Consider the following 13,102-nt stretch of genomic DNA (forward strand, 5'->3'; position numbering starts at 1 on the left):
TTGCCGCTTGTTGGCCTGATCACAAGCTTCCGAACAAGGTATAGTTTGTGCAGAACTTCCCAGGTTAAGGTACCGTTAGGCCGCGATATACGAAGTTCGTGTCGCGGGCGCTTGCAGGCATGGCTGTTAGACTGACTGCACATAGGGGTACTACTGGCATTGATGCGCTATATCTTGAATTTTCTCCGCAAGAACTGGTTTCAAGACCTGTCCTTTTGCCAGCTTGTTGGCCTGATCACAAGCTTCCGAACAAGGTATAGTTTGTGCAGAACTTCCCAGGTTAAGGTACCGTTAGGCCGCGATATACGAAGTTCGTGTCGCGGGCGCTTGCAGGCATGGCTGTTAGACTGACTGCACATAGGGGTACTACTGGCATTGATGCGCTATATCTTGAATTTTCTCCGCAAGTACTGGGTTTCAAGACCTGTCCTTTTGCCAGCTTGTTGGCCTGATCACAAGCTTCCGAACAAGGTATAGTTTGTGCAGAACTTCCCAGGTTAAGGTACCGTTAGGCCGCGATATACGAAGTTCGTGTCGCGGGCGCTTGCAGGCATGGCTGTTAGACTGACTGCACATAGGGGTACTACTGGCATTGATGCGCTATATCTTAAATTTTCTCCGCAAGTACTGGGTTTCAAGACCTGTCCTTTTGCCAGCTTGTTGGCCTGATCACAAGCTTCCGAACAAGGTATAGTTTGTGCAGAACTTCCCAGGTTAAGGTACCGTTAGACCGCGATATACGAATTCGTGTCGCGGGCGCTTGCAGGCATGGCTGTTAGACTGACTGCACATAGGGGTCTACTGGCATTGATGCGCTATATCTTAAATTTTCTCCGCAAGTACTGGGTTTCAAGACCTGTCCTTTTGCCAGCTTGTTGGCCTGATCACAAGCTTCCGAACAAGGTATAGTTTGTGCAGAACTTTCCAGGTTAAGGTACCGTTAGACCGCGATATACGAAGTTCGTGTCGCGGGCGCTTGCAGGCATGGCTGTTAGACTGACTGCACATAGGGGTTCTACTGGCATTGATGCGCTAAATCTTAAATTTTCTCCGCAAGTACTGGGTTTCAAGACCTGTCCTTTTGCCAGCTTGTTGGCCTGATCACAAGCTTCCGAACAAGGTATAGTTTGTGCAGAACTTCCCAGGTTAAGGTACCGTTAGGCCGCGATATACGAAGTTCGTGTCGCGGGCGCTTGCAGGCATTGCTGTTAGACTGACTGCACATAGGGGTACTATACTGGCATTGATGCGCTATATCTTAAATTTTCTCCGCAAGTACTGGGTTTCAAGACCTGTCCTTTTGCCAGCTTGTTGGCCTGATCACAAGCTTCCGAACAAGGTATAGTTTGTGCAGAACTTCCCAGGTTAAGGTACCTTTAGACCGCGATATACGAAGTTCGTGTCGCGGGCGCTTGCAGGCATTGCTGTTAGACTGACTGCACATAGGGTTCTACTGGCATTGATGCGCTATATCTTGAATTTTCTCCGCAAGTACTGGTTTCAAGACCTGTCCTTTTGCCAGCTTGTTGGCCTGATCACAAGCTTCCGAACAAGGTATAGTTTGTGCAGAACTTCCGAGTTTAAGGTACCGTTAGGCCGCGATATACGAAGTTCGTGTCGCGGGCGCTTGCAGGCATGGCTGTTAGACTGACTGCACATAGGGGTACTACTGGCATTGATGCGCTATATCTTGAATTTTCTCCGCAAGTACTGGGTTTCAAGACCTGTCCTTTTGCCAGCTTGTTGGCCTGATCACAAGCTTCCGAACAAGGTATAGTTTGTGCAGAACTTCCCAGGTTAAGGTACCGTTAGGCCGCGATATACGAAGTTCGTGTCGCGGGCGCTTGCAGGCATGGCTGTTAGACTGACTGCACATAGGGGTACTACTGGCATTGATGCGCTATATCTTAAATTTTCTCCGTCAGTATTGGGTTTCAAGACCTGTCCTTTTGCCAGCTTGTTGGCCTGATCACAAGCTTCCGAACAAGGTATAGTTTGTGCAGAACTTCCCAGGTTAAGGTACCGTTAGACCGCGATATACGAAGTTCGTGTCGCGGGCGCTTGCAGGCATGGCTGTTAGACTGACTGCACATAGGGGTACTACTGGCATTGATGCGCTATATCTTGAATTTTCTCCGCAAGTACTGGGTTTCAAGACCTGTCCTTTTGCCAGCTTGTTGGCCTGATCTCAAGCTTCCGAAAAGGTATAGTTTGTGCAGAACTTCCCAGGTTAAGGTACCGTTAGGCCGCGATATACGAAGTTCGTGTCGCGGGCGCTTGCAGGCATGGCTGTTAGACTGACTGCACATAGGGGTACTACTGGCATTGATGCGCTATATCTTAAATTTTCTCCGCAACCACTGGGTTTCAAGACCTGTCCTTTTGCCAGCTTGTTGGCCTGATCACAAGCTTCCGAACAAGGTATAGTTTGTGCAGAACTTCCAAGGTTAAGGTACCGTTAGGCCGCGATATACGAAGTTCGTGTCGCGGGCGCTTGCAGGCATGGCTGTTAGACTGACTGCACATAGGGGTACTACTGGCATTGATGCGCTAAATCTTAAATTTTCTCTGCAACTGCTGGGTTTCAGGACCTGTCCTTTTGCCAGCTTGTTGGCCTCATCACAAGCTTCCGAACAAGGTATAGTTTGTGCAGAACTGCCCAGGTAAAGGTACCTTTAAACCGCGATATACGAATTCGTGTCGCGGGCGCTTGCAGGTATTGCTGTATAGACTGACTGCACATAGGGGTACTACTGGCATTGATGCGCTAAATCTTAAATTTTCTCCGCAACTGCTGGGTTTCAGGACCTGTCCTTTTGCCAGCTTGTGGGCCGCATTACAAGCTTCCGAACAAGGTATAGTTTGTGCAGAACTGCACAGGTAAAGATACCTTTAAACGCGATATACGAAGTTCGTGTCGCGGGCGCTTGCAGGTTTTGCTGTATAGACTGACTGCACATAGGGGTACTACTGGCATTGATGCGCTAAATCTTAAATTTTCTCCGCAACTGCTGGGTTTCAGGACCTGTCCTTTTGCCAGCTTGTGGGCCTCATCACAAGCTTCCGAACAAGGTATAGTTTGTGCAGAACTGCCCAGGTTAAGGTACCTTTAGACCGCGATATACGAAGTTCGTGTCGCGGGCGCTTGCAGGTATTGCTGTATAGACTGACTGCACATAGGGGTACTACTGGCATTGATGCGCTAAATCTTGAATTTTCTCCGCAACTGCTGGGATTCAGGACCTGTCCTTTTGCCAGCTTGTGGGCCTCATCACAAGCTTCCGAACAAGGTATAGTTTGTGCAGAACTGCCCAGGTAAGGTACCTTTAGACCGCGATATACGAAGTTCGTGTCGCGGGCGCTTGCAGGTATTGCTGTATAGACTGTCTGCACATAGGTGTACTACTGTCATTGATGCGCTAAATCTTGAATTTTCTCCGCAACTGCTGCGTTTCAGGACCTGTCCTTTTGCCAGCTTGTGGGCCTCATCACAAGCTTCCGAACAAGGTATAGTTTGTGCAGAACTGCCCAGGTAAAGGTACCTTTAAACCGCGATATACGAAGTTCGTGTCGCGGGCGCTTGCAGGTATTGCTGTATAGACTGACTGCACATAGGGGTACTACTGGCATTGATGCGCTAAATCTTAAATTTTCTCCGCAACTGCTGGGTTTCAGGACCTGTCCTTTTGCCAGCTTGTGGGCCTCATCACAAGCTTCCGAACAAGGTATAGTTTGTGCAGAACTGCCCAGGTTAAGGTACCTTTAGACCGCGATATACGAAGTTCGTGTCGCGGGCGCTTGCAGGCATTGCTGTATAGACTGACTGCACATAGGGGTACTACTGGCATTGATGCGCTAAATCTTGAATTTTCTCCGCAACTGCTGGGTTTCAGGACCTGTCCTTTTGCCAGCTTGTGGGCCTCATCAAAAGCTTCCGAACAAGGTATAATTACGAAGTTCGTATCGCGGGCGCTTGCAGGCATTGCTGTATGGAATGACTGCACATAGGGGTACTACTGGCATTGATGCGCTAAATCTTGAATTTTCTCCGCAACTGCTGCGTTTCAGGACCTGTCCTTTTGCCAGCTTGTGGGCCTCATCACAAGCTTCCGAACAAGGTATAGTTTGTGCAGAACTGCCCAGGTTAAGGTACCTTTAGACCGCGATATACGAAGTTCGTGTCGCGGGCGCTTGCAGGTATTGCTGTATAGACTGACTGCACATAGGGGTACTACTGGCATTGATGCGCTAAATCTTGAATTTTCTCCGCAACTGCTGCGTTTCAGGACCTGTCCTTTTGCCAGCTTGTGGGCCTCATCACAAGCTTCCGAACAAGGTATAGTTTGTGCAGAACTGCCCAGGTAAAGGTACCTTTAAACCGCGATATACGAAGTTCGTGTCGCGGGCGCTTGCAGGTATTGCTGTATAGACTGACTGCACATAGGGGTACTACTGGCATTGATGCGCTAAATCTTAAATTTTCTCCGCAACTGCTGGTGTTCAGGACCTGTCCTTTTGCCAGTTTGTGGGCCTCATCACAAGCCTCCGAACAAGGTATAGTTTGTGCAGAAATACCCATGTAAAGGTACCTTTAGACCGCTATATACGAAGTTCGTGTCGCGGGCGCTTGCGGGTATTGCTGTATAGACTGACTGCACATAGGGGTACTACTGGCATTGATGCGCTAAATCTTAAATTTTCTCCGCAACTGCTGGGTTTCAGGACCTGTCCTTTTGCCAGCTTGTGGGCCTCATCACAAGCTTCCGAACAAGGTATAGTTTGTGCAGAACTGCCCAGGTAAGGTACCTTTAAACCGCGATATACGAAGTTCGTGTCGCGGGCGCTTGCAGGTATTGCTGTATAGACTGACTGCACATAGGGGTACTACTGGCATTGATGCGCTAAATCTTGAATTTTCTCCGCAACTGCTGAGTTTCAGGACCTGTCCTTTTGCCAGCTTGTGGGCCTCATCACAAGCTTCCGAACAAGGTATAGTTTGTGCAGAACTGCCCAGGTAAAGGTACCTTTAAACCGCGATATACGAAGTTCGTGTCGCGGGCGCTTGCAGGTATTGCTGTATAGACTGACTGCACATAGGGGTACTACTGGCATTGATGCGCTAAATCTTAAATTTTCTCTGCAACTGCTGGGTTTCAGGACCTGTCCTTTTCCAGCTTGTGGGCCTCATCACAAGCTTCCGAACAAGGTATAGTTTGTGCAGAACTGCCCAGGTTAAGGTACCTTTAGACCGCAATACACGAAGTTCGTGTCGCGGGCGCTTGCAGGCTTTGCTGCATAGACTGACTGCATATAGGGGTACTACTGGCATTCATGCGCTAAATCTTGAATTTTCTCCGCAACTGCTGGGTTTCAGGACCTGTCCTTTGGCCAGCATGTGGGCCTCATCAAAAGCTTCCGAACAAGGTATAATTACGAAGTCCGTATCGCGGGCGCTTGCAGGCATTGCTGTATAGACTGACTCCACTTAGGGGTACTACTGGCATTGATGCGCTAAATCTTGAATTTTCTCCGCAACTGCTGCGTTTCAGGACCTGTCCTTTTGCCAGCTTGTGGGCCTCATCACAAGCTTCCGAACAAGGTAGAGTTTGTGCAGAACTGCCCAGGTTAAGGTACCTTTAGACCGCGATTTACGAAGTTCGTGTCGCGGGCGCTTGCAGGTATTGCTGTATAGACTGACTGCACATAGGGGTACTACTGGCATTGATGCGCTAAATCTTAATTTTCTCCGGAACTGCTGCGTTTCAGGACCTGTCCTTTTGCCAGCTTGTGGGCCTCATCACAAGCTTCCGAACAAGGTATAGTTTGTGCAGAACTGCCCAGGTAAAGGTACCTTTAAACCGCGATATACGAAGTTCGTGTCGCGGGCGCTTGCAGGTTTTGCTGTATAGACTGACTGCACATAGGGGTACTACTGGCATTGATGCGCTAAATCTTAAATTTTCTCCGCAACTGCTGGGTTTCAGGACCTGTCCTTTTGCCAGCTTGTGGGCCTCATCACAAGCTTCCGAACAAGGTATAGTTTGTGCAGAAATACCCATGTTAAGGTACCTTTAGACCGCGATATACGAAGTTCGTGTCGCGGGCGCTTGCAGGTATTGCTGTATAGACTGACTGCACATAGGGGTACTACTGGCATTGATGCGCTAAATCTTGAATTTTCTCCGCAACTGCTGGGATTCAGGACCTGTCCTTTTGCCAGCTTGTGGGCCTCATCACAAGCTTCCGAACAAGGTATAGTTTGTGCAGAACTGCCCAGGTAAAGGTACCTTTAGACCGCGATATACGAATTTCGTGTCGCGGGCGCTTGCAGGTATTGCTGTATAGACTGTCTGCACATAGGTGTACTACTGGCATTGATGCGCTAAATCTTAAATTTTCTCCGCAACTGCTGCGTTTCAGGACCTGTCCTTTTGCCAGCTTGTGGGCCTCATCACAAGCTTCCGAACAAGGTATAGTTTGTGCAGAACTGCCCAGGTTAAGGTACCTTTAGACCGCGATATACGAAGTTCGTGTCGCGGGCGCTTGCAGGTATTACTGTATAGACTGACTGCACATAGGGGTACTACTGGCATTGATGCGCTAAATCTTGAATTTTCTCCGCAACTGCTGCGTTTCAGGACCTGTCCTTTTGCCAGCTTGTGGGCCTCATCACAAGCTTCCGAACAAGGTATAGTTTGTGCAGAACTGCATAGGTAAAGGTACCTTTAAACCGCCATATACGAAGTTCGTGTCGCGGGCGCTTGCAGGCATTGCTGTATAGACTGACTGCACATAGGGGTACTACTGGCATTGATGCGCTAAATCTTAATTTTCTTCGCAACTGCTGGGTTTCAGGACCTGTCCTTTTGTCAGCTTGTGGGCCTCATCACAAGCTTCCGAACAAGGTATAGTTTGTGCAGAAATACCCATGTTAAGGTACCTTTAGACCGCGATATACGAAGTTCGTGTCGCGGGCGCTTGCAGGTATTGCTGTATAGACTGACTGCACATAGGGGTACTACTGGCATTGATGCGCTAAATCTTGAATTTTCTCCGCAACTGCTGGGATTCAGGACCTGTCCTTTTGCCAGCTTGTGAACCTCATCACAAGCTTCCGAACAAGGTATAGTTTGTGCAGAACTGCCCAGGTAAAGGTACCTTTAGACCGCGATATACGAATTTCGTGTCGCGGGCGCTTGCAGGTATTGCTGTATAGACTGTCTGCACATAGGTGTACTACTGTCATTGATGCGCTAAATCTTAAATTTTCTCCGCAACTGCTGCGTTTCAGGACCTGTCCTTTTGCCAGCTTGTGGGCCTCATCACAAGCTTCCGAACAAGGTATAGTTTGTGCAGAACTGCCCAGGTTAAGGTACCTTTAGACAGCGATATACGAAGTTCGTGTCGCGGGCGCTTGCAGGTATTACTGTATAGACTGACTGCACATAGGGGTACTACTGGCATTGATGCACTAAATCTTGAATTTTCTCCGCAACTGCTGCGTTTCAGGACCTGTCCTTTTGCCAGCTTGTGGGCCTCATCACAAGCTTCCGAACAAGGTATAGTTTGTGCAGAACTGCATAGGAAAGGTACCTTTAAACCGCGATATACGAAGTTCGTGTCGCGGGCGCTTGCAGGTATTGCTGTATAGACTGACTGCACATAGGGGTACTACTGGCATTGATGCGTTAAATCTTGTATTTTCTCCGCAATTGCTGAGTTTCAGGACCTGTCCTTTTGCCAGCTTGTGGGCCTCATCACAAGCTTCCGAACAAGGTATAGTTTGTGCAGAACTGCCCAGGTAAAGGTACCTTTAAACCGCGATATACGAAGTTCGTGTCGCTGGAGCTTGCAGGTATTGCTGTATAGACTGACTGCACATAGGGGTACTACTGGCACTGATGCGCTAAATCTTAAATTTTCTCTGCAACTGCTGGGTTTCAGGACCTGTCCTTTTCCCAGCTTGTGGGCCTCATCACAAGCTTCCGAACAAGGTATAGTTTGTGCAGAACTGCCCAGGTTAAGGTACCTTTAGACCGCAATACACGAAGTTCGTGTCGCGGGCGCTTGCAGGCTTTGCTGCATAGACTGACTGCATATATGGGTACTACTGGCATTCATGCGCTAAATCTTGAATTTTCTCCGCAACTGCTGGGTTTCAGGACCTGTCCTTTGGCCAGCATGTGGGCCTCATCAAAAGCTTCCGAACAAGGTATAATTACGAAGTTCGTATCGCGGGCGCTTGCAGGCATTGCTGTATGGACTGACTCCACTTAGGGGTACTACTGGCATTGATGCGCTAAATCTTGAATTTTCTCCGCAACTGCTGCGTTTCAGGACCTGTCCTTTTGCCAGCTTGTGGGCCTCATCACAAGCTTCCGAACAAGGTAGAGTTTGTGCAGAACTGCCCAGGTTAAGGTACCTTTAGACCGCGATTTACGAAGTTCGTGTCGCGGGCGCTTGCAGGTATTGCTGTATAGACTGACTGCACATAGGGGTACTACTGGCATTGATGCGCTAAATCTTGAATTTTCTCCGCAACTGCTGCGTTTCAGGACCTGTCCTTTTGCCAGCTTGTGGGCCTCATCACAAGCTTCCGAACAAGGTATAGTTTGTGCAGAACTGCACAGGTAAAGGTACCTTTAAACCGCGATATACGAAGTTCGTGTCGCGGGCGCTTGCAGGTATTGCTGTATATACTGACTGCACATAGGGGTACTACTGGCATTGATGCGCTAAATCTTAAATTTTCTCCGCAACTGCTGGGTTTCAGGACCTGTCATTTTGCAGCTTGTGGGCCTCATCACAAGCCTCCGAACAAGGTATAGTTTGTGCAGAAATACCCAGGTAAAGGTACCTTTAGACCGCTATATACGAAGTTCGTGTCGCGGGCGCTTGCGGGTATTGCTGTATTGACTGACTGCACATAGGGGTACTACTGGCATTGATGCGCTAAATCTTGAATTTTCTCCGCAACTGCTCAGATTCAGGACCTGTCCTTTTGCCAGCTTGTGGGCCTCATCACAAGCTTCCGAACAAGGTATAGTTGGTGCAGAACTTCCCAGGTTAAGGTACCTTTAGACCGCGATATACGAAGTTCGTGTCGCGGGCGCTTGCAGGCATTGCTGTTAGACTGACTGCACATAGGGGTACTACTGGCATTGATGCGCTATATCTTAAATTTTCTCCTCAACCACTTGGTTTCAAGACGTGCCTATTTGCCAGCTTGTTGGCCTTATCATAAGCTTCCGAACAAGGTATAGTTTGTGCAGAACTTCTCAGGTTAAGGTACCTTTAGACGGCGATATACGAAGTTCGTGTCGCGGGCGCTTGCAGGCATTGCTGTTAGACTAACTGCACATAGGGTACTACTGGCATTGATGCGCTATATCTTGAATTGTCTCCGCAACCACTTGGTTTCAAGACGTGTCCTTTTGCCAGCCTGTTGGCCTTATCACAAGCTTCCGAACAAGGTATAGTTTGTGCAGAACTTCCCAGGTTAAGGTACCGTTAGGCCGCAATATACGAAGTTCGTGTCGCGGGCGCTTGCAGGCATTGCTGTATAGACTAACTGCACATAGGGGTACTACTGGCATTGATGCGCTAAATCTTAAATTTTCTCCGCAACTGCTGGGTTTCAGGACTTGTTCTTTTGCTTGCTTGTGGGCCTCATTACAAGCTTCCGAACAAGGTATAGTTTGTGCAGAACTGCATAGGTAAAGGTACCTTTAAACCGCGATATACGAAGTTCGTGTCGCGGGCGCTTGCAGGTATTGCTGTATAGACTGACTGCACATAGGGGTACTACTGGCATTGATGCGCTAAATCTTAAATTTTCTCCGCAACTGCTGTGTTTCAGGACCTGTCCTTTTGCCAGCTTGTTGGAGTCATCACAACCTCCCGAACAAGGTATAGTTTGTACAGAACTGCCCAGGTTAAGGTACCTTTAGACCGCGATATACGAAGTTCGTGTCGCGGGCGCTTGCAGGCATTGCTGTATAGACTGACTGCACATAGGGGTACTACTGGAATTGATGCGCTAAATCTTGAATTTTCTCCGCAACTGCTGGGTTTCAGGACTTGTCCTTTTGCCAGCTTGTGGGCCTCATCACAAGCTTCCGAACAAGGTATAGTTTGTGCAGAACTGCCCAGGTTATTCAATCGTCGGATTAATTTAACTGGGTTGACACTGTTTCAATACCAATTTATTCGGGGCGCAAATAGAATACACTTTGGATGTCCTTTAACCCGTGTACGCCATTGGAACGGGACATTACAGACATTTAGGATGGTACAAAATCATTTCAAAATGGGATATCCGTATTTTCTTTGGAAAACTGCTGTTTTGTACATTATTTGTCAATCGTCGGATTAATTTAACTGGGCTGACTCAGTTTCAATACCAATTTATTCGGGGCGCGAATAGAATCCATTTTGGATGTCCCTCAACCCGTGTATGTAATTGGAACGGGACATTTCGGACATTTAGGATGGTACAGAAATCATTTCAAAATGGGATATCTGCATTTTCCTTGGAAAACGGCTGATTTGTTTCGTAATTATCAACCGTCGGATTAATTTAATTGAGCTGACACTGTTTCAGTTCGGATTTATTCGGGGCGCAAATAGAATATATTTTGGATGTCCCTTAACCCGTGTGTGTAATTGGAACGGGACATTGCGGACATTTAGGATGGTACAAAATCATTTCAAAATGGGATATCCGTATTTTCGTTGGAAAACGGCTGTTTTGTATCGTAATTATCAATCGTCGGATTAATTTGATTGGGCTGACTCTGTTTCAATACTGATTTATTCTGGGCGCAAATAGAATACGCTTTGAGAGTCCCTTAACCCATGTATGCAATTGGAACGGGACATTTCGGACATTTACGATGGTACAAAATCATTTCAAAATGGGATACCCGTATTTTCGTTGGAAAACGACTGTTTTGTAAGTTAATTATCAATCGTCGGATTAATTTAATTGGGCTGACTCTGTTTAAATACTGATTTATTGGGGCGCAAATAGAATACACTTTGAGAGTCCCTTAACCCATGTATGCAATTGGAACGGGACATTTCGGACATTTACGATAATACAAAATCATTTCAAAATGGGATACCCGTATTTTCGTTTGAAAACGACTGTTTTGCAAGTTAATTATCAATCGTCGGATTAATTTAATTGGGCTGACTCTGTTTCAATACCGATTTATTCGGGGCGCAAATAGAATACACTTTGGATGTCCCTTAACCCGTGTATGCCATTGGAACGGCACAATTCGGACATTTAGGATGGTACAAAATCATTTCAAAATGGGATATCCGTATTTTCTTTCGAAGACGAATGTTTTGTACGTTAATTATCAATCGTCGGATTAATTTAATTGGGCTGACTCTGTTTCAATACTGATTTATTTTGGGCGCAAATAGAATACACTTTGAGAGTCCCTTAACCCATGTATGCAATTGGAACGGGACATTTCGGACATTTACGATAATACAAAATCATTTCAAAATGGGATACCCGTATTTTCGTTTGAAAACGACTGTTTTGCAAGTTAATTATCAATTGTCGGATTAATTTAATTGGGCTGACTCTGTTTCAATACCGATTTATTCGGGGCGCAAATAGAATACACTTTGGATGTCCCTTAACCCCTGTATGCCATTGGAACGGCACAATTCGGACATTTAGGATGGTACAAAATCATTTCAAAATGGGATATCCGTATTTTCTTTCGAAGACGAATGTTTTGTACGTTAATTATCAATCGTCGGATTAATTTAATTGGGCTGACTCTGTTTCAATACTGATTTATTTTGGGCGCAAATAGAAAACACTTTGGATGTCCCTTAACCCGTGTATGTAATTGGAACGGGACATTTCGGACATTTAGGATGGTACAAAATCATTTCAAAATGGGATATCCGTATTTTCTTTGGAAAACGAATGTTTTGTTCGTTAATTATCAATCGTCGGATTAATTTTATTGGGCTGACTCTGTTTCAATACCGATTTATTCCAAGCGCGAATAGAATACACTTTGAGAGTCCCTTAACCCGTGTATGCAATTGGAACGGGACATTTCCGACATTTAGGATGGTACAAAATCATTTCAAAATGGGATACCCGTATTTTCTTTGGAAAACGAATGTTTTGTTCGTTAATTATCAATCGTCGGATTAATTTAATTGGGCTGACTCTGTTTCAATACCGATTTATTCCAAGCGCGAATAGAATACACTTTGAGAGTCCCTTAACCCGTGTATGCAATTGGAACGGGACATTTCCGACATTTAGGATGGTACAAAATCATTTCAAAATGGGATATCCGTATTTTCTTTGGAAAACGAATGTTTTGTACGTTAATTATCAATCGTCTGATTAATTTAATTGGGATGACTCTGTTTCAATACTGATTTATTCCGGGCGCAAATAGAAAACACTTTGGATGTCCCTTAACCCGTGTATGCAATTGGAACGGGACATTTCGGACATTTAGGATGGTACAAAATCATTTCAAAATGGGATATCCGTATTTTCTTTGGAAAACGGCTGTTTTGTTTCGTAATTATCAATCGTTGGATTAATTTAATTGGGATGACTCTGTTTCAATACTGATTTATTCGGGGCGCAAAATAGAATACACTTGGGATGTCCCTTAACCCGTGTATGCAATTGGAACGGGCCATTTCGGACATTTAGGATGGTACAAAATCATTTCAAAATGGGACATCCGTATTTTCTTTGGAAAACCGGTCTTTTGTATCGTAATTATTAATTGTCGGATTAATTTCATTGGGCTGACTCTGTTTCAATACTGGTTTATTCGGGGCGCGAATAGAATACATTTTGGATGTCCCTTAACCCGTGTATGCAATTGGAACGGGACATTTCGGACATTTAGGATGGTACAAAATCATTTCAAAATGGGATATCCGTATTTTCTTTGGAAAACGGCTGTTTTGTACGTTAATTATCAATCGTTGGATTAATTCAATCGGGCTGACTCTGTTTCAATACCGATTTATTCCGGGCGCGAATAGAATACACTTTGGATGTCCCTGAACCCGTGTAAGCAATTGGAACGGGAAA

The sequence above is a fragment of the Patiria miniata genome, unplaced genomic scaffold, assembly GCF_015706575.1.
Source record: "Patiria miniata isolate m_02_andy unplaced genomic scaffold, ASM1570657v1 HiC_scaffold_13, whole genome shotgun sequence".
In the NCBI taxonomy this organism is placed as follows: Eukaryota; Metazoa; Echinodermata; class Asteroidea; order Valvatida; family Asterinidae; genus Patiria; species Patiria miniata.